Source organism: Sinocyclocheilus rhinocerous, unplaced genomic scaffold, assembly GCF_001515625.1.
Source record: "Sinocyclocheilus rhinocerous isolate Xijiao unplaced genomic scaffold, SAMN03320098_v1.1 scaffold599, whole genome shotgun sequence".
NCBI classification, from domain to species: domain Eukaryota; kingdom Metazoa; phylum Chordata; class Actinopteri; order Cypriniformes; family Cyprinidae; genus Sinocyclocheilus; species Sinocyclocheilus rhinocerous.
Window position 1 is genome coordinate 410,982 of NW_015652138.1, and position 20,164 is coordinate 431,145.

Consider the following 20,164-nt stretch of genomic DNA (forward strand, 5'->3'; position numbering starts at 1 on the left):
ATTCTTTTGGCAACATCTTTAATATGGCAAAAGTTTGTGAATTGTATATTAATTCAAGCTAATCACAGATCAGTATTACTCTTCTATGTGTTAAATGTCTTTTAACCCTTTGAGTATACATTAATGCGAAACACTATTTTACATCTAAGCTCCTCTGCATAGCAAAATGCATCACTCAGTATAACACAAAATGGATATATCAAAAATACACATTAAATAATTTATATAAACGTAATGATTTAAAACACATTTTAAAGAATACGATTAATATTGAACTCCGATTATTCTTGGAAATTGTGTTGACTAAATCGTGAATAATAAATGATTTAAAACTCAATCACATTTAAACTCGACATACCCCAGATAGTTAGCAGCCACTTAATCCAATGTTAATGTATCAACATTAATTGCATTTAATCAATGTTACAAGTGATGTTGGTTCAACGTTACTTTTGTGCCCTCAGTTAATAGTGAAGATGAGGACATTTATCAAAAGTCTAAAAAAATATCAATGTTGATGTCATTAAATCACTGTTACATAGTGATTTTGGTTCGATATTTTCAACTAAAATCAAAAATTGTAGCTTTCTAAAAAAATTTGAAGAATGTTAACAATGGAACGAATGGAACAAATTGAACAATGGTACACTACAATGTGATTCTTCTGTTTAATCAATATTGAAATTATTGAAAAGACTGGTAATGTTGAATCAGTGCTGTATTGACAATGCAATTGATAAATGAACATTACAAAGTTAATTTTAGAGTTAATAGAGTTAATTTTGAAACAAAATTAACATTTCAACTATACACTTCAATGGTACCAATTGTACATCAAAAAATTCCAGACCATTACAAAGTTTTGAGGAAAAATGACACCTTTCAAGCACCTGAATAACTTTATTGATTTATTTAACATACTGAGAAAAATTAAATCCAATCAATCAATCAATCAATCAATCAGTATTATGCTCTATTATGATCCAATATCTTCTACAGTTTCCACAATTAACATTTGTAGATGGAATTGCTATGGCAGGGGTGTCCAACAGCAGAGTTTAACTTCATCCCTAATTATAAACACTGAAACCAGCTAATTAGGGTCTTTGTGTGTGTTGAACCTGAACTCAGCAGTTATGTGGCCCTCCATGAGCAGGACTGAGACCTCTGAGCTGTGGTGATTACTCGCAGATACTTAAAAAGTCATCAAACACTAAACTACATTTTTAATTTAATTTAATTATTGTATTTGATTATTTCATATCATAGAAAACATGTTGGCTTTGTTCATTTGAATTATTTTTTTTTTTTGCACTTCATCTTCTGGGTTTAATGTCATCTTTGTGTCAGTGTCACAAGATGTGACATATTTACTACCAATTAGGGGTTTCCATTTTATGAATGAATGGCATATCTGAAACGAGTCTTCACATCAAAACTAATGACAGACCTGCGTTTCTTTAATTGTCCATCCTCATCTGCCTTAACTTCTCGATCGCCTGTTCCTGGAGATCAAGTCATATGGACGGACTAGTTATACTTAACTTCATGTTTGGCAATATTGTCGACTTGATTGCACAGACACTATTGGAAGAGAACAGAACCGAGCTGAACGATGAACTGACTTTCACTGAAATATTGACTACTGTCCTCTTTTTAGAGAATTGAATTTTGTTTGCATTATTGAAACACATTTTTCCTGTTTAACACTGACACAATCTGTATTGTATACAGCGCTATAGAAATAAAGATGACTTGACTTGACTTGATGGTGCTTTTGGAGCTTGACAGGAAAGTTTCCATTCACTTTCATATTATATTAACTTTTGGAATGACATGAGGATGAATAAATTATGACTGATTGTCCATTTTTGGTGTGAACTGATCTTTTATTGGAGAGTCATTCCTTGTAAAGTACACATCAGGAAGTCTTAATTTACAAATGTTTACCGTCAGTTTCTTCAAAATAAAGTAAATGTGATGCTTCTTATCTGTGTGGGAAATACTCGGTGAGTCATACGCCCTTGACGTGGGTTCTCTTGGCAGGGCCACAAAGAATAGTGAGGATGTGGCCTACTTGTGCCTGTTCTTTTGGATGAAGGAGCCATTTTAGATTACATGTGAGGAAAGCTTGGTGGGCCCAGATAACACTGACACACACTTGTGTGGAATGAGTCATCCGAAAATGAAGAAAAATGGCTTTACTTGTCATTTCAGCAAAGCCCAACATAGATTATTATTCACCTGTAGCAAATACTTCACAGTATTTGGGTGAGACCTGTTCATTTGTTCATTGACAAGATCAAGATTAATTCATTTAATTTATTAAAAAAGAAAGAAATAATGTAATGTGTGCAATTCGGTTCAACTGACCTATATGTGCTGTAATGCAAATTCAAACTGAAAATACCATTTTCATGTTTCTGAGAGTCTACAGTAACAACATGCAAATAATACTAAAAAAAAAAAAAGAATTTGCAGCCCTAGTTTTGACGCCTTCATTAAGATGACAATAAAATTAGACTAAAAACAGAACAAAAGATTATTTAAAGCTATTTTCGTGTTAAATGAGAAAGTATCAAGTAGACATTACAAATTGTAGCTTTAGAAATATTTTATTTGATTCAACATAAAATGTATTTCACATAAACATTTAGGCTACAACGGCCTAACATAAACTATGGAACATAAAAGAAGATAATTTGAGAAACATCTCAGTATTTTTTGTTCATACAATGAAAGTCATTAGTAACCAAAACAGCTTTGTTATCAACAGTCTTCAATATACCTTCCTTTATGTTCCACAAAAGAAAGGTTTGAAACGACATGGGAGTGAGAAAATGATGACAGAATTTAAAGTTTTTGGGTGAACTATCCCTTTAATGTTTTTATTATTATCATTATTTTTTTAATTGTTTTAAATGATACTCTAAATAAGAAACTAAATCTGCCAGCAGGTGGCGGTAAATGTCTTTATGAGTCATTCATTCGAACGGCTGATTCATTCAGGAATGAAGTAAACGACTCTCTTTATGAATGGGTCTTTGAATCATTGATTCACACTATTCATTCAAAACGCGGATTCATTCAGAAACTAAGCAACGCTGTGCTGCTCAGAGACGCCAAACAATTCTGCTATGGCTTTAAAGGTAATATGTTCTCTGCAAAACTGAGCAAAAATAATATTGTGTTTAAAATATAATAGTAACTTCTTATTTACTGAACTATTGTATAAAATCACACTTAAACTTGTGATATTCAGGACAGAGACAGCACTTGTCTGATATTGCTCTAGCTGCTCGTGTGATATCGCTTATGACATAAATATGAGACAAAAACTCATACAGGGGCATTTTTTACCCCAATATCTTGTGTTTTAGGGCATAACTGCATTTATGGAGTTGTTGCCCTGCATCATATTTGTCAAAAGTCAACTGTATGAAATGTAAGATGACGTACAGATTTGGGGGCGGGGCCAGTGCATCTCATAATCTTGTACTGCAGTTATATCTGATCAAATGCACATTATTATTCTTTAGCTTGGGTTAAAAAAAAAATTTTGCTTGGTTGGCACAGCAGCTACGCTAATTATGTCTCTATTTGTTTCTCTGTTTCTGCCACTTAATTAAATTTGCTTTGCAACGATCTGTATCGTGAAAAGTGCTATACAAATCAACTTGAATTGAAAATTGAATTGAATATATATATATATATATTGGATTTTGTGGTACTAAGTTATATTTATGGAATTGTTATGATCCATTTTTTAACCACTTTTTGAGCATTGACCTGAAAATCACATTTTCAAATTAAACTGTCGTAAATCTTGAATTTGTAGCACAGGCTTAACTTTGGTCTCTTTTAAAAGAAGACACTTTGCAAATTATTGCTGAAAAAAAAGTGAAACAAAACATTTTTTAGAAGTTTAAGTTTATTATTATGAAATAAAATTTCATATGAAATATATATTTCCCAAAACAGGTTTTATTCAAAAACGGCAAGAAAATCAAATCTGTAAATCTAAAAAAGTTGTGCTCCAAATTTGAGGTTGATATCTCAAAAAATGAGCATTCAGTAAGATTTTGTTTGGATGCAAACATTTCCACTAGATGAAATTAGCTTCCAATTCATTTCCAATGCGGTTTTTGACAGTGAACAATACAAGTGTGACTATTTATTTATTTATTTATGTTTTACATAGTAAAACGTAACATTCATTGGGCTGAACACACCCAAGCATGATTATGAAAAACTCTCATCCATGCATGGATGTGACAAACAGCACATATTATACAAATCTGCAAATGGATCAAGATGTGCTTCATTTTGTGCAGTGCATGTACTGTATGCACGTGAAGATCTGTCCTCGTTGTGGCTGATCTCCTATGTACTTGCTTTTCTTTGGAGTTTTAAGGAATTTACAGTTCTGTCATGACAACTCTCGGAGGGATTGGCATGGTAATGTACATGACATTGTTAATGTATTTGGTCTCATAGATCTGCTACGCTGCTGCCGCAGAGCAAGTACCGAGACTTGCTACTGCCAATACATCCACAACATGCTGCTGTGAGCATGTAAGAAATACTGCTGCTGCACATATAACACATATGAATAACCCCCATATAGCATGCATGAATCACCTCGTAGCAGATCTATACAGGTGGAGCTGGGGAGGGTGGAGGCTTTCTGAAGTGCGCTGCCAACTGCTACAGCAAACAAAAGCCTGGTATTTTAATATTGAGCAGTGAGCTCGTTGGCTACCGATACAGGAGAGAACCAATCAGCTGCCATGTGACAATGATGTCGCCAGGTCAGATTGCGCTAGACCTATCGGACTGTGCCATCTAGAGTTTCATGCCAGAACTCTGTATCGTACATGTACGTAAGCTCATTTTACTCATTTATGGGCTTTATAAATTTAGAAAAATATTATGCTTGTTAATATGCAATAACATTGTCTCTTCGCAGCAAATATAAATGCTTTGATTATTGTATATCAATCTCTGAGACTTTATGAAAAGAGCAAGTACAATTTATCATTCTGAAAAGTCTTGTAAAAGTGGCCCATCTGTGTTCTTTTAGATGATTTCCACATCTTTGTACACATTTAGGATAAGAGTGAAGGAGAACAAAGCCGTTTTTGTGATTGGGGGTCACTGTGTGTTAATATTAACCTCCCCTGTTCTCTTATCTAACATTGGTTTATATTGCCCACAGAACGCCGATAACACAGAAGTGATTCTGTCTGGGATTTTATCATCTCTCAGGTTCAAACTGTGATTTCCCGATAGAATGAAATAAAAAAATTAAATGAAATAAATCAAAATAATAAAGCATCTGTGGTGTAATTCATGTCCATAGCACAGCTTAATTTAGAAAACATGACTAATAACCTGCACTGGGTTTAATTAAATTCCTTTATTACAGCAGGTATTGTTTAATAATGTTTGAAAAAAAGTGAGAGAGAGAGAGAAAAAGAAAGTTTAGGATAACATTTGTCGCTGTCCCAAACCCTCAATCTTTCTGAACATTTTTTCCCCAGATTGGAATATCACAAGACGTCTATAAGAGTGTGTTTAATTAGAGCAGGTGATTATCATGTGGCTTGTTTACGGGAATAATCTTCTTAAATTGTTTATTCTGTTTCTACAAATGTAAAAAATAAATAAATAAATATATATATAATAAAAATTAGAAATGCATTTTTAAAAAGTATACAAATTATTCAAACACTAATTAAAACAAATGCCTGTTAATTAGATATTTCAAGAAGAATAATTACTGTTAGTATTTTACTCCACAGCAGAATATTTAGAATCATTAAGCCGATTGGTTATTTCTTCTCATAATGGACTCAGGCACTGGCATTTAGGCAAGGAAGACATTTACTTGGAAGGGTGAGATGAAAAATCCTGCCGTCACTGTGTTCCTAAAAAAAATTTTCTTTCTTTTGTAAAAGGTTAATTGAGTGAAAATTAGACAGCAGCTCCAGAAACAGATAACACCAATAAACTATTTGCAGCTTCTTGACAAATAGCTTTGATTCAACAGGCTGGGTTATTTGGTACGTGGAGCGGGTGGCATTTTGATTCGCTGTGAATCTATGCAGGGTTATGTAAGCGATTCATTGAACTCTGGAGACAGTGGGATGGCTCTATGGTCTAATACGGTGCTCCTACCTAAGTCACATGGCACGAGGGGGGAGTCACATTGGCAAATACAGAATGCAATGTGCAGGCAGACCACGTTTTTCTCACACTGGAGCTGAAATCAAAAGGTTTTCTGTTCTAGATGTTTGCGAGTTGTGAACGGCAACAGTGACTTGACAAAGAGAGACAGACAGACAACTGAGCTGTACTTGCATTGTTCTCCCTGGGTTTTTCTTCTTGGTCTCTCCTCCGCTAACCTCCGCAAACATTCACAAGCCTGAGAAGTCGGCACGTGCATAGCCACGTGTTTGAGTGATGGAAACTTGTGTCTGAGATTATCCGGTAAACTCCTCCAGCCTCACCTCTGCAGTCCTCATGACTGGGAGCTTTCGCCTTCATTGATTCCCCTCACAGAATTCCATTAATACTCCAACAGCACGCCTAACAGGGCTGTACAATGAATCGAAACGAATCAAAACCAATTGATCTAGTGCTGAAGTCACTATTAGCAGCTATGGTGCAGAGTTGGTTTCCAACTCTTTTTCCTATGAAATTAATAAAATTATAAACATAGCCATTTTTTTTCCTTCACATAGAACAATTAAGAATGTGCACAGCAAAGAAGAAGCTGCAATCGAAATAACATACAGTAAGTCATAAATTGTGTTTACCCAGACTTTTTAAACTGGTGCAATGTCAAAAAAAAAAAATAAAGTAAATCAGTCGAGATTCTAACAGTCTGTTAGAATCACAATACCACAATATACTGGCGGCCAATTTTTAGGAATAAATATTTATGTATGTGTTTGTTTGTTTGTTTGTTTATTTATTGTGCTATTTGCACATTAAGGCTGCATTTATTTGATCAAAACTACAGTAAAACAGCAATATTGTGAAATATTGCAATTTAAAATAACTGCTTTTCGTTTTAATATATTTTCAAATATATTCATGTGATGTCAAAGCTGAGGGTTCTTTGATAAAATAGAAAGTTCAAAGAACAGCATTTATTTGAAATAAAATTTGTATGATTTTTTATTTTTTAATATTTTTATTTATTTTATTTTATTTTATTTTATTTTACTTTTGGAAAGGACTTTATGCAAAGGTTCAGAGCTCCCTGAGGCTAAAATTGCCCCAGTAATGAATATTTTCAATTATCAACAAATGCATTAAAATCACCTCTTCAGTTAATATTTTTGGATTGCACATTTTATAGTCACATCTTTTGAAAGAATGTGAGTTGTGATCCTTCTGAGCTTTGCTGAAAAGAAAAATCAGATGTTCACACCATCCTTCTGATTTTTTAGTTTACTGTTCACACTGGCATTCTGAAAGTGTTGAAACTGCTTAAAATCTATTCAGATGCATTTTAAATAAAATTCCAATTTTAATTGGATTTCACACCACATCCGAATGTTGTTTGGAACAATGTTGTATAATTTGATATATTGTAAGATTTTAGAGTTTATTTAATTACATTGAAGCTGTTTATGGTTTGTTAATCATACAAGGCCAGGTTCAGGGTCAGAGTCAGGTCAGGTCTTTAATGAAATTAACTCTGTTCTGCAACACTCCCAGCTGTAAGGCTCGTTTCACACTGTTTTTTTTTTTAGCATTCTCAGATGGCCTCGCAATATGTGCAAACTCAGCTGAGTTCAGTTTGAAACAAGTCAGTAGTGCAGTTTGCTTATAATATGCATTGCAAACACAAAGCTCTCAAGGTTCAATTTACTTTTCTACACATTTATGCCCATATAATTATATTACATGTTTTTATCCACTGGATCTGTGGGTTAAAAAAATTCATGTATGTGAACAGGGCCTCAAAATCAAGGGTAGTTTACGTTAGTAGGTTTTGTGAAGATCGAATTCTGTTGGAGACAAATGTTTGTCAAGTCTCTTGTGCATTTTGCGTGAGGAATATTATTTGATGCAATGTTGCTGCCGATGTAAAGTGCTACCAATTGGTCACTTAGTAAAATGCCTGAGAAGGTCCAGTAGATGCAAACATATGTAACCTATCAAAGTAGTCAAGGCAGCTCAGTTTGTGTTTGCACTCTTGTACAGCATTGACATTTTATCAATTTATTTACTGAAGCATGAATACTTTTTTTTGTGAAAAGTGAAAGCTTTAAAAACTAATTGGAAAGCAAACCAAACTAAAATCGACTGCCAGTGCGTGCATATCTCCGTTTCTGTGTGCATGCATATTTGAGCATCTAAAATTGACTCGTGCATGGCATTCGATGGCACTGCTGTTTTGCTGGTCTACATCAGGTGTTGAATAATACATTGCATTTTATGTTCACCACACTGCAAATTTGTCTTTCTGCACCAGGTGAACCGAAATATTTGAACATCAAGGCAGGGCAGATAAATGTTAATGCAAGCGCGGGTTCTGCTTATTTGTGCGATCATGCTCTGAAAGTGATTTCTTTGAACAAAGCCCTTTTCATTCTGCATTAATTATATCTATATGGCGCGTTTGCAGTGTTAACCCTGCATAAAGCACAACAGTCGGGTTCCAGAAGTAAAAACTCCATTGACTTTCTCCATAGGGAAATTAATTTTAAACCTTTAAAGACAGTCCTGTTCTGAGCACTAAAGTCGTTAATCAATTGTATATGCTTTACTTGATCCGATCTGTTTGCATTTATTCAACTTATTTTTAAAATAAAAGTGTTTATTAGTGGAATTCACGGTGAAAAACTACATTACCCATGATGGTGTACAGAAAATTCCATTCCACCAATCAGAAAGAACAAATGCATTCAATCATTCATTCATTCATTCATTGTTTATTTATAAAGCACATTTAAAAACAACCCAAGTTTGACCAAAGTGCTGTACAGAGCATTATAATCAATACATAAGAGCAAACAAATTACAAACGATAAAATAAGATACACAAAAATAAATAATTAATTAATTCTTAAAAGCCACAGTACCTAGCATGACAGAAAGATGACCTGGTGCTAGGCCATTTAACTATTTAAAAACAAAAACTAAAAATGTAATTTCTATTCTCAGTTTAACTGGTAGCCAGCATGAAAAATTTCATTCATTCATTGTTTATTTATAAAGCACATTTAAAAACAACCCAAGGTTGACCAAAGTGCTGTACAGAGCATTATAATCAATACATAAGAGCAAACAAATTACAAACGATAAAATAAGATACACAAAAATAAATAATTAATTAATTCTTAAAAGCCACAGTACCTAGCATGACAGAAAGATGACCTGGTGCTAGGCCATTTAACTATTTAAAAACAAAAACTAAAAATGTAATTTCTATTCTCAGTTTAACTGGTAGCCAGCATGAAAAATTTTAAATGGGAGTAATGTGATCAAATTTTCGACTACCGGTCAACAGCCTAGCTGCAGTATTCTGAACCATTTGTATATGCTCAATGGATGAATGGTTAACTCCATAATAAAGTGAACTGCAATAGTCAAGAAGTGAAGTGATGAAGGCATGAAGAGCAGTCGAGCAACAGAAGCAGCTTGTAAGTGTTTTGTTTATTTTCTCATTAGATTTTAGCGCTGTTGTCATTGCTAAGAAATATTATTTAGCTTACTGTGTTTACCGTGGTAAACGCATGCTGAAGTCGCATTTGTTCTCGTGCGTATCACGTGGCTTTTCAGTTTCCGTTTGCTGAGTAAGGCGTGGCCAGCTGAATTCAATAATGAAGTTTCAGGCGAGTAAATAATTGGTTAGTACACCATGGCAGCCCTCGTGTGAAGCCCTCCTTGTAACAACATGATTTAACAACAGAATTAATTTGTTTATCAAACCAAATTCCTGAGTCAAACAAAACACCTAGGTTTTTCACACAGGGAGTAACATGATAAGTTAAGTCGAGGTCCAAATGACCATAGTCATAAAAGTCACTTGGTCCAAATAGTACCACTTTAGGTTTTTTTATTTTTTAATTCACATTTAAGGCCAAAAAAAATGTGTAAGCCATAATTTCAATTCCTGTAAACATGCTAGCAAAACATGCTAGCTCAATAGAACATGAATCATGTTTAAGTGGAAGGTACACTTGGGTGTCATCAGCATATTAAGTGGAAAGACACTCCATATTTAAGAAAAATGGAACCCAAGGGGAGCATGTATAAAGAAAACAGTGTTGGAGCAAGGATTGATCCTTGTGGAACACCACAGGAAAGATGAGCGGCCGAAGAAGTATGTTTACCAATACATACAGATAACTTCCTTTTATGACTGAAACCATTTTAAAACAGTGCCCTGGATGCCTATATAATTTTCCAATCAAGAAATGAGAATGTTGTGATAGACCATATATAATTGTGATAGACCATATCAAATGCTAAGCTAAGATCTAAAAGGACCAAGGCAACAGCATTCCTATTATCCGTAGCCAACATAATGTCATTAGTAACTTTCAATAAAGCAGATTCAGTATTATGTAATTTTCTAAAACCTGACTTGAAAATGTTCATATAATGAATTTGAACTCAGAAAAGACTATAATTGAGTGAGTACCACCTTTTCCAGAATTTTTTAAATAATCGGAAGATTAGAAATTGGCCTAAAATGACCTAAGACAGACACCTCAATAATTGGTTTCTTCAGAAGTGGAGTGACCGAAGCATGTTTTAGGCAGTCAGGGACCGTACCATTACTCAGACAGATACTAATAAAAGGAATAAAATCATATGGACAAGAAGTAGGTTTTAAATGTTCAATAATACCTTTTTGATCAAACATGCTCCAAGTAGCCGAAAAAGCAGACCAAAAGAGATCTCGACTCCCATGAAGCATTGGCGAATTACGTATTCGAGTCGGTTTCACTACTCTCTCAAAATACTTAAATATTTGTATTTATATGCATATTTTGTAGTGATGTTAAAATACATTTGCTTCTATAGATACAAGCATCAACTTTACAATAATAGTTTTATATTTCTCCAATACTTCATGGGATTGTAGTTCTTTCCTTTACTAAAGCCATTAAGTTCACAGTCGTGTACCTTTGTCTTTTTGTCCGATTTTCATTTACTTTTTTGCTCAAATAAAAGTTTGTAATGCTGTGATTCTCTTTGTAGCTGGTTGGCTTGGTTCATGGAATATAATCAGGGTTAGACATTAACTTTTTTGCTCACCGGCCTCTGTGACTAGTGTTTTTCCAAAGTTACTAGCCACTCAGCATTTCCACTGGCCACAATGTTGTTGTTGGGTAATTAATAATTATTTTATGTGATTAAAGTTGACTATGTCATGCTAAGATTTACAATCCTTTTAAATGTAAATGCACCCAAATCAAGAACACATGAAATGTATAACACTACAGGTCATTATCAAATATTTAGCACTGAAAAAGTTATGTGTAAAGCTCCTTTTTTATGAAAACATGCAGTCTATTAAATGCACTATTGTTTTATATAGAATTGTTTCATAGTCTATAGAGTATTCAATGCAATTACAGCAGAAGTAACTGTAATTAAATTACAGAAAAATAAAATGTAATCTCTTACTTTACTTTTTCAAGGGAATAATAATTAAATTTAATTAATTACTTAATAATGCATTACACCCAGCACTGTGTTAACAGATACAATGGTTTATTGGAATAAAATAAAATTAAAAAGAAAATAACATGAATTAATAAATGTGGTAATTCTTAACAATAAGTTTCCATTTGTTAACATTAGTTAACCACTTTAGTTAACAAACAATGAAAAATACTTCTAAAGCATTTATTAATCATAGTTAATGTTGATTCCAACATTTACTAATACATTATTAAAATTAAAAGTTGTGTCTATTAATGTTATTTAATGGACCTGAGTTAACATGAACTAACAATGACCAGTTGTATTATTATTAACTAACATTAACAAAGATGAATAAATACTGTAACAATGTATTGATCATTGTTAATGTTAGTTAATGCATGAAATATAGTTAACAAATGGAACCTTACTGTAAAGTGTTACCGTAAATGCTGTAGAAATATTGTTGGTTATTAGTTCATGTTACATAATGTTCCCTATACCTAAACTTAACAACTACCTTACTAACTATTAATAAGGAAGAAATTAGGAATATATTGATGCAGAAGTCATAGTTAATAGTTAGTTAATTAATAGTGTGAACTGGTCCCCAAACTGAAGTGTGAGCAGTAATTTTAATAATGTAATTTATTGCTTTGATTATAACATGGATATCCGGTCCTGGTGTCTGACCAGAATTTCTTTACAAAACAAAATGTTCATGTTACAAGAATAAATCACGAATGTAGTTTGCATATGTTTTCAACATTTGTTTCACCATGTTTTTATTATTATTAAATCCAACATATGGCCTACAAACACAGTGCCTGTACATATCCCTGCTTGGCTCAGATATGGAAGCACAGAAATGTAAGTCATCGTGCCTTTTTTCAGTCGTCCACAGGTTGTCATCTCCATCACAGTCCGTGTCTTTTCTGGAACTGTATGCCTGAGGAGGAATATCTTTGCATGACACTACAGATGTCATCATGGACATCATACACATCAGCACGGACAGTGATCACACACTTTACTTTCATGAGGAACCTCTGGGCATGAACACCAACGGCTATGTGGTTAATGTTAAAATTGGTTAAAATTAATTTTCATGAATTTTGCCATGTGTTTTCATTGAATGCATTTTTATTGGTGCAAATAATAATGGAAAAAAAAACAAAAACTAATAAAAAACTAATAAAAATAATAATTAAGCTTGCAAATGCCATTTACAGAATTTTGTTCTTTAAAGGGATAGTTCGCCCAAAAATGAAAATTAGCCCATGATTTACTCACCCTCAAGCCATCCTAGGTGTATATGACTTTCTTCTTTCAGACGAATCCAATCGGAGTTATATTTAAAAAATGTCCTGGCTCTTCCAAGCTTTATAATGGCAGTGAATGGGTGTTATTTTTCAATAGTCCAAAAGAAGTCCAATAAAGCGCATCCATCTATCATAAAAAGTGCTCCACTCCGGCGGATGATGTAGGTGTAGTGTAAGGTCCGGTGAGAATATGCTAGTTTCTCGAGAACCGACGTTTGTTTACAGGAGCAAAGGAAGCAAAGTTTCCTTACTTTAGCAAAGAAAACCAGTATCCTCTTGGCTACATCGGAATGAACGCGCGTACGACTAGAGCAGGGGTGCCCAAACTCGGTCCTGGAGGGCCGGTGTCCTGCAGAGTTTAGCTCCAACTTGCCTCAACACACCTTGCCGAGAAGTTTCTAGTATGCCTAGTAAGAGCTTGATTAGCTGGTTCAGGTGTGTCTAATTGGGGTTGGATCTAAACTCTGCAGGACACCGGCCCTCCAGGACCAAGTTTGGGCACCCCTGGACTAGAGCTAGAGATTACTGGAGCACTTTTTATGATGGATGGATGCGCATTATTGGACTTCTTTTTGACTATTGAAAAATAACACCCATTCACTGCCATTATAAAGCTTGGAAGAGCCAGGACATTTTTTTTAATATAACTCCAATTGGATTTGTCTGAAAGAAAAAAAGTCATACACACCTAGGATGGCTTGAGGGTGAGTAAATCATGGGCTAATTTCATTTTTGGGTGAACTATCCCTTTAATGTACTCAGTATTATAATGAAATTATGCTGTAATAAAATCTGTTTTGGTGATTGTAATTAATTAATTAATTAAAAAGAAAATATATATATATTGTTTTTTTCTTTCTTTTTTTCTTTTTTAAATCTTGTCATTCCAATTAAACTCTCAGCTCATCATCTTATGGGTTGAGCCAATTCAGTTCAAATTCACACTCATTAGTTGGGGAATTCTCCTAAAAAGTATCTCTCTCTCTCTTTAATTGCTTCTACAAAATTAAAATCTAATAGGTCTAGTAAGTTGAAAAATTGAATAAGTACAACAGAGAATAAATTACATATTTGTATTCCTCTTTTGTGTACATATATATGTGTGTGTGTGTGTGTGTGTTTGTTTGTTTGTTTGTTTATTTTCTTTCTTTCTTTCTTTCTTTCTTTCTTATCTATCCATCCATTCATCCATCCATCCATCCATCCATCTTCTTGTCACTCCAATTAAAATATCAACTCAACATCCTATTTTTTTTTTTTTGCCAATTCAGTTCAAATTCACACTCATTAGTTAAAAGGGAGGCACTTCTCCTATAAAAAAGGTCATTTTGCCCAACTTATCTCTACAAATAATCATTGACATTGCCTGATATAATTTTGAGACCAAGTTCTCAGATTCAGTATTACATTTTATTTATTTCCCAATCGTTTCTTTATCGGTGTATTGATATTTTCAATTGTGGAAAGTGAGAATTTGAGTGTAGCACATATTATAAGAGCCTCAGATGGTAAACACAACTGACTGAACTGACTTCTTTCTTTCTCTTTCTTTCTTTCTTTCTTTCTTAAATAACATCAGATTCAGATGCCAATATTGGCTGTGTTTGTGGGTGGCTGAATGTGTGAGGTTGGCTTGAGGACATGAATTTCTGTGAAGTTCAGAAAACGAACATTACACAAGAAAATAAAAGCATCATAAACCGAGACTCCGACAGCTTTTGGAGTTTTATACAGTATTTATTGAGGGTTCATAGATTTTCAAAGATTATAACAAGAATTGTTCCTGTCAGTCCATATGCATCTGCCGACCCTCTGCTTGGCGTCAGAGAGCGTTTGCTGTTTTCTGATGTTGTTGTATTGGTACGTCTCCTCTGTGAACAGAAGCTAAGGCTTAATCTGTGAACATGTGCAAAAACACACTCTCAGTTTGCCATCTTTACTCCATCGTTCCTAAATGACTTTCTGCTTTTGTTAGAGTATTACAAATATATAAAAAGCAATTAAATAAAAAGTACAATAAAAGAATGAGAGGCACAAACAAAAGCAAAGCAGTTACCAAGCGCTTGCATTTTCTCTAGCTCTCAGAAACTAGTGCTCACACACAATCATAAACCATTTCAATTGTTTCTGCGTCTCTGTCTCCCACACACACAATCATACAGAATGTTCTGCTAAAACAGCTAAAAAGGCCTAATTATGGCATCCAGTCATTTTTAGGACCTGAGATGGAAAATGCAATTACAAAATAAAACAAAGTGGGAAAAAATAGAAACCATTGTAGAACTTTTTAGAATGGCAGTGTGTTTATAATAATAATAGTTGTTTACTAAGGAGAGCAAGTGGCAAGTTTCAAATTATTTACATTATTGATTTGTCACCAAGTATTTTTCATAACATTGCTTTGTTGTAGCCTTTGCATTAACGAGTAAAGTACAAACCAGAAAGTTTAGAAATATTACATTACACACTGTTAGAAAGTATTTTGTATTTACACGAACACCCGGCTCCAATTGGATGTTTAGTACCATAATTGATATTTACATCTATTTTTTTTGAATACAGTAAAATAAGCCCTAATGCCCAAGTTCTCCTTACATAATTTATTTAAACAATGTACACCACCGAGACATCTTCTACAGCTGAGATGAAGTCAAACAAATCAGAATCTAAACGCTGTTTTTGCAACAACTTGTAAAGAATGAAAAATAAAAACATCTCTGCACATATGAATATATGTGAATGATATTAATTGTTTTGATGTTTTGTCATTGATCTTGTGCAAATAATTGTGACAATAAATGAACAGCAGAAAATATTACATTGTTACACTTAATTGTTACATAATCACCATCATTATGAATATACAATCACTATTAATAACCTATTCAACTGTCCACAGGATGGTCATTAAATGCATTCACACATTTCTGATCTTTGAGTCCAGAAGCTATGCTTATTATCATATTTTATCTCTTCATATATTAAAATACTACTAATTTATGTCTAGTTCCTTCTGAACTTTTGTAGAATCGATTTAGCAATATGAATATGAAAATATTTTTTGAATGAATTGGTACCAGTATTGCATGCAGTACAGATGTGAGGGATGCATGATTAAACATGAGTAATAAATATGAGTTGCTTGATTTCTGGCATGCTTTCAAGTCCACAGTTTCCTGGTTATGAATAATGTGTCATAAGATCATTCAATATTTAGTTATTACTGATCATCGAAGGAGTTGGTAGATAAGATGATAAAATCATATTAAATCAATGTAAATTATTACTTCCTTGAGATTTTAACTTTTTCTGTGTTGTTTCAACCCTGTTGTCTTTTCATCTAAAATAAAAGTACAGAAAACATAGATTATTGATATATTGAGATATAAAATGCCAAACTACAAATAAATATTGGTGAGCATGATACCTATTGTTTTTTTTCTCTGTGACTGTTGATAAAAATACAATTGCAGACCTTGATGGAAAATGTCTTACATGCAGGTCCATCAGGATTACACATATTCATAAATGATTATGACAGATGCACTATACCATATTAAAAAAATAAAAATAAAAATTATTCAATTCGTCATGTAATGTAAAGTAAATGTATAAATAAAGATGTGTATATACCTTCCTTAGGTAAATCTGGACAGTATTGTGCTTTTATATTTCTTCAAGCATTGTAAAGCTAAACTATATTAATATGCCCTTCTCACCGGTGGAGGATGCTGAGCTCTGGCCGCCTCTTTTAGATGGATTTCATCATGTTTCATTATAAGATTACGATATTGGTTCTGCACCACGAGCCCCTCCACCGTCTCAATAATTCACTGTTTCAATTCATTTCATATGTAAACACAGAGCTACTCTCTTCTTCTGAATACAAAGAGCATTTTTAACAATCCTATACAAGAGATATTTACAGTACATAACACAAAGGAATGACTTCATTTTTGTTTACTCTTTTTCATTGAGGAAGCCAAGAGATTCCTTAACTGCTGGCTTTTTCAAACAAAATCAGTATGAAAATGAGCAATGCTTCAAGATGTGTAAAGCGCCTATATCGAGAAAGAAAGAAAGAATGGAGTTGAATCTTAGTCTCAGCCTTAGACTGCATGCAGACGGCACAGACTGTTTGAAGTAGTGTTATCAGATTCTACAAGATAAGGAGAAATACTTGTGGAAAAAATATATTTGCTGAATTGACCAAAGATTGAGAGGTTCATAGCATTGAATCTGGAAGATAAATGCTTTGTCTGAGGCAGTTAGCAGCAGCTCAACTAGACATCTTCCAGTCTTACTCTATCATCTGCTTTGATCTTTTGTGTTATATGTGTGAAATAATGTGTTATTGGAGAGTTGAACATTCTGTTGAACATGCATTTTCTGTTAATGAATGCAATGTTTCTGTACAAAAATACAGAATATGTGTATGTGCTGTCAATGTCAGATTTACCTCCTAAACGTTAGACAATAAACAAGCAAACTGTAGTCTGTCATTCTCGTTCAGTGTAAGCATGCAATGCTTGGGCAGAATAAACTTTGTGGACCAGACTCTTTGCTAAAAGTTAGTAGCCTGAATACCAACCTGTTCTCACACAAAACGCCAAAAACTTACAAAAAAAAAAAAAATGTACAAGAGATGCAAAAAATATTAATAGATACAATGTACTTATTATATACATACATTTTTATATATTTAAAAAAAAAATGTATGTAGAGACATGTATAATTAATCTAAAAATCTAACTCTCCCACCAAACCTGTCCCTAACCTTAACCGCATCCCACCTCAATAGCAGCAAATGTGTTTTGCTATACAGACATGAACACAATAAGTACATTGTACCAATAAATCAAATAAATTGTAACAATAAATCCTTTTTGGTGGTAAGTAGGTACATATTATTTAAAGACACCTAATATAAAGTAGGACCCAAATGGATTATGCATTTAAAACGTTGCATACATCTGTAAAAGCAGAAATTATTCTTATATTATTTTATATGTATTTATACGTTGATAGATATGTTTGAGCATGTAACCCCACCCCTACCCTAAACCTAACCACTATATAAAACACATAACAGGCAGATAAAAGCACAGTCACAGTAAAAAAATTAAATTAAATAATAATAATAATAAAATACTACAAATTAGTTTTTGTGTTTTTCAAGTCTTCTGAAGCCATATACAATGTATTTATGTGAGGGACAGAGTTAAACTTAAAGGTCTCCTGAAATGCTTAGAAACACGCAGCGTTACTCTGTGTGTTGACGTCATTTTAACTGAAACAGGAAGATAGGGCGGGACATATCAAGCAGCCCCGCCCCTTTTTAAAATAGCCAATAGCGTTCGTTTATATCACAGCTTGGGCTAGAGCCGTTCAGAGCCGTTGAGCTCCGTAAAGCCGCATTTGACAGGGTATGCCAGCCACAATCTCATCCATATTGCTATAAAATATAGCATTCTGTGTAGAATTCAAATAGCTCCGATACATTTTGTGGTCTGCGCCGACTCGCGCATGTGATCCGCTCCGTGCTATCGTGTCTCTGGACCGGAGCAGAGTGTGTGTGCGGTGCAGTGGTTAGCGTGACAGCGCCAAACCAGACTCCTTTTTTTCCTCAATGGAAAGCATATTTACACTGTTTGAATCGCTCCCTGTCCCCTATATAGTGCACTACGTGCCATTCACTGTACAGAAAATACTAACTCTGTGGACAAGTGACCGATTTCAGCCGTGGCTTCAGCGTCTATTTTATAGTGTAGGGGGCGGGGCTTCGGATTCTAGAGAGCATTTGATTGGACAGAAAGTTTGATGAGAAGCTGAAGTACGATGTGACGTCAAAAAAATCGTTGAGCCGTTTTGGTGGAAGTGACGAACTGCAAGCTTTGAATGCTTATATCTTCTAAATGCGAATTGTGTCACTGTTTTGGAGCACACTGCCTTATAGATAACCTTAAGACTAACATATTGATACTAACACCCAAAAAACTTTAATTTTGATTTCATGGGGACTTTAAGGCATTAATCGCTGAAAATCTTTGCACTCAAGTCACATCTCATTCAAAACATAAACTGAATTTTAGCATGTTGCACTCGGTCTCAAAACACATGAGAAACAATGGCATTTCACATCAAAGCTGATGTAACGCTTCTTCCGGTGGCAGTTTTTGTGCGTGAGCTTTATGGCGAATGGAGACAGTGATCAGCTCTGGGTCTGTTCCTCACACAAAGCAATCATTTGGCCTTGGAAGACTTGGAATATTAATAATAATTTTTGAACAAATGTTTGTGAATATACTCTGGTCATATACTGTGTTTATATTGAGAGATGGTTATGTTTCGGGGTAGATGTGGAGTTAGGTGCTCAAAATGTCTAAATAGTGTAATGTAAATGAAATAATTTGGGTAGCACTTTATTTTACAGTCAGGTTCCACATGTACATACTATGTACTTATTATAGTAATTACAATAACTGGTAATAACTAACCATGAACCAACCGCTAAACCTAACCTTAATCCACGTAGTTACCTTATACTACCAGTACTTTCTTGGGTAAGTACACATAATGTAAAATAAAGTATTTAGCCATAATTTGGTCTTAAACTAAAAAAAAATAAAAAAATAAAAACATTTGTCATAATCAGTGTTGGGGGTAATGCATTACAAGTAACGCAAGTTACGTAATCAGATTACTTTTTTCAAGTAACTAGTAAAGTAACGCATTACTTTTTAATTTACAAGAGAATATCTGAGTTACTTTTTCAAATAAGTAACGCAAGTTTTCTTTTTCTCCTGTCCCCATGTTGAGAGAAATCAGATGTTACTGTATAGTTCTAAAATAAATATGAATATGCATTAACTCATCTAACTCACAAAAAAAAACTGATTCAGTATTCCTCAAAATGAATAAAAATAATGCAACTCAGAATATGACGCAAACCTGCAATAATTAAATGTTATAATAATACAATACAGTAATAAAATACAAATATGCTTTATGTATTTAATCCCATTCTATTAACCAATGTCTTTGCTTCTGACCTTCGATGATCCAGTTCAACCATACTAATAAGCAAAAATTACTCTAGACAAACATCTTTGTTTATTGCTGAAGTGTGTTGAAATGTCTTCTTCTGCATTCTACTGTACAGACGT